Source organism: Curcuma longa, chromosome 18 (genome assembly GCF_044706935.1).
Source record: "Curcuma longa cultivar G26 ecotype Majalengka, Jawa Barat chromosome 18, ITB_CL_G26_1.1, whole genome shotgun sequence".
NCBI classification, from domain to species: domain Eukaryota; kingdom Viridiplantae; phylum Streptophyta; class Magnoliopsida; order Zingiberales; family Zingiberaceae; genus Curcuma; species Curcuma longa.
The window spans coordinates 5,175,927-5,179,642 of record NC_133878.1 but is presented as its reverse complement, the minus strand read 5'-3'; positions in this window follow the sequence as shown (position 1 = coordinate 5,179,642).

The window sequence follows — 3,716 nt, the reverse complement described above, 5'->3', positions numbered from 1 at the left end:
TCTTCCATCTATGCAGGCCTTCTTCGAATCCAATGAAGAGATTGAGCTACTGTATAAATAACTTCTGCTACTGTTGGCAAAATTTCAGCAGTACTAGTTGTTGGACTAGCTTCTGATGAATTTTCAGGCATAGAGACTGTTGATGTTGGCTCTCTTTCAGAATCATTGTCAAAAAGAACTTGAGTAGGTTGCTGCCTATTCCAATCCCAATTGTTTTCCTCATTAAAGATAACATCTCGGCTGGTCACAATTAATTAGTTTGTGGATTAAACAATTTATATGCTTTGGATACTTCACTAACATTGAGAAAGACACACCTTTCCCCTTTATCATCAAGTTTTCTCCTTTTCTCATCCGGGATATGTGCATAAGCGATGCAGCCAAAAATTTTAAAATAATCTACAGTTGGTTTCCTTCAACTCTAAGCTTCCTTTGGTGTCATATTTTGAACAGCAAGTATAGGACTTCTGTTTAAGATGTGAACACTCCAATTTACTACTTCAGGCCAAAAAGTTTTTGGAATTCTCCCTTTTGTCAGCATGCATCTCACCATATTGAGAATGGTTCTATTTTTTCTCTGTGATACACCATTTTGTTGGGGTGTATAAGCAGCTGTCAGCTCTCTTCGAATGCCATGAACTTTACAAAAATCTTCAGATTTGGTTGAGTAATATTATCCGCCACGATCTATTGGGAGAGTCTTAATGATGTTTCTTGTTTCATTTTATACACGGCCTTGAAGCTCTAAAATGCACAAAATGCTTCTAATTTTTCTTGTAAAAAAATAAACCCAAGTTTTTTGAGTATAATCATCAATGAAGGTAATTAAGTATTTTTTTACCTCCATTAGAACATGGTGTTATCGGGCCGCATATATCGGAATGAATTAGCTCCAAAACTTTTTTTGCTCACCATGATTTCCCCTGAGGAAATTGAGAACGATGTTGTTTGCCAACAACACATTCTTCATAAACTTGGGAAGGAATACTAATTTGAGGAAGACCTATCACGATATTTTTTGCTGGAGGATCTTCAATCCACCAAAACTCAAGTGGCCATAACGAAAATGCCACAACCAAGAAGGGTCTCTTACTTCAGCTACTAAACAAGATTGCACACTTGTAATCTTCAATGGAAACAACCTGTTTGAATTCATTTTCACAACAGCAATGGCTCCTCTTGTGGGATTATAAATCTCACAAGCACCCTTTTGAATAGTGATCACATAATCATTTTCTGGTAACTAACCAGCACTTAACAAATTACTTTTCAAGTCAGGAACATAAAGGACATTAGAAATTATTTCTACAGAACCATTCTTGGTTCTTATCTCTATATTACCCTTTCCCATCACTTTCACATTAGAACAATCACCAAAACTTATTGTAGAATGAAAGGCTTCATTTAAATAAGAAAAAGAAAATTTACTTCCACACATGTGATTACTACAACCCGTATCCATGTACCAAACATCAAACTTAGGTTCCTGATTAGCTTGAACAGCCATTAACAAAGTTTCCACTTCTAATTTTCGGCAAAATTCACTTGCGCTTCCTTTTCTTTGTCTTCAGGTAGTTTAGTATAACATTCAAAATGCTAAAGTCCAAATTTATGACATCTAAAACACTTTACCTTTGATTTTTCAAAATGTTGATATCGTCCTATGTCTTTGCCCCGAAAATGACCATCATCGGCTTCGAAATACTTGTTGTCATCTCTATTTCCTTGATCTCCTCTTCCTCTACCTCTACCTCTACCTCTGCCTCTACCCCTTCCTCTAGAGTTTGAGAAATGAGTAGAGATAGAAGCCTTTAAAGCTTGCTCCTCTGAAGTTGAACTTCGGTTCATCTTCTATTCATGGACCAGTAAGGAGTTTGCAGTTCATCAAGAGAAAATGCATCAATATCTTTGGATTCTTCAATGGAACCCACAACATAATCAAATTTTGGTGTCAAGGAATGCAATATCTTCTCCACAATTGTGACATCTCCTATCTTCTCACCATGAAATCGCATTTTGTTGCTGATCTCCATAGTCCTGGCACAGTAACTAGTGACAGATTCTCCATCCTTCATTTGTAGAGTCTCAAAATCTCTTCTCAAAGCTTGAAGTTGTGCACGCTTCACTCTAGTAGAGCTTTGATATTTTTTCTTCATGGAATCCCAAATATCTTTGGAAGCTTCTTTGCTAAGAATTGTTTCCAAGATGGGATGACCAATTGCTTGGAAAAGGTAATTTTTTGCCTTCAAGTCTTTGAGTTTTCTCCCTTCCAACTCTATTTTCTGGACATCAGTCAAGACTGCATCTGTTGATACTGCTTGAATTCCAGATTCAACGATTTGCCAATATTCTTTTGACCATAGAAAATTCTCCATTAGCATACTCCAATGGGCATAGTGACCATCAAAACGGGAATTGCAGGTTGCACAAAATTATTTTCAGATGCCATTGAGGGTGATAATTTATCACACAGAATAGGAGCAATTTAACAAACTGTCACCGTCAAAGTTCAGAACTACTTAAACTTTTGATCACCCGAATGATCAAAAATAGGACAAAAATATATCAAATTCAGAAATGTGAGAAAGATACCCAAAAAGATCGCAGACGATGGCGTAAGTCTCCAAGTTCTGACATTGATAATCCCATGGTGTCTATCAACTTCTCCTCCTTGCACTTTCCCCCACAACTTCTCCTCCCCTGCACGTGCCCTCAGGTCTCTCAAGGGAGGGCGAGACGGACGCGCCGACAATCAAGAAGAGTCGGAACAAGCTCAAGCAGGAGGCCAGCCGAGTTGTCCGCTGGGGTATGGAACTCGCCAAGTTCTCCACCCCACAGATCAAACAAATGCTTAGAATTGCTTCAGTGGAGCGTGAGGTCTTCGAAGCCCTAATGCTAGTAAAGAGATTGGGTCTTGATGTCTGGGAAGGGAGGAGGAGGCAAAGCTGGTGAAGGGGCTGTCGAAGGATCTTGCCTCGCTTCGCTGTTATACCACTGATATAATGGCTTTTCCGGTTCGATGCCGACGACAGTCAAAATATCAGTCAATAAAATGTCACGTCAACCTTTGTTAACCCACCGACAAGAAGAACCTAAGGAAAGAAAAAGAACGAACGGATTAGTTGGACGCCGGAGATTCCCAACGAGGCCACTCCGATGCTCAAGTCAGAAGGGAGCAAATAGAAGTGGTAGTATGCGTAGAGAATTCAAGATGCTTTTCTTTCATACCTATGGGGTTTATATAGAGGTAGCAGGGACGTGATCTTCGGATCTTACCGCTTGCGATTGGCTATGACAGCGCCATCAACGGACCGATCTTTAACAATTTTTAAATATCTAACAGCTCAACTGTGTTGATTATCCTCACTCAACGGCTGGGATTGTCGGGGACCAAATCTGAAACTCGGTCTTTATCTTTATCCTTTTGGATGAGTTGATAAATCTAGCGAAGGAGCGAGCATAATTGTTCGTTGATGGCCGACCTGATGCTTGAGGTCGGAAGACACGTGGCCGAGCTGAACTGAGGGTATGACTGAGCTCATCTGTGGGTAGCCGATTTGACCTGAGTGTAGAACCGAGCTCTCCTATATGCGTAGCCGAGTTGAACTGAACGTGTAACCGAACTCACATACGCATGACCAAATTGAACTAAGTATATGACTTAGCTTATTGTGTGATACTAGGACCAAGCCATGAGGTCTACTCATGAGGTCGGG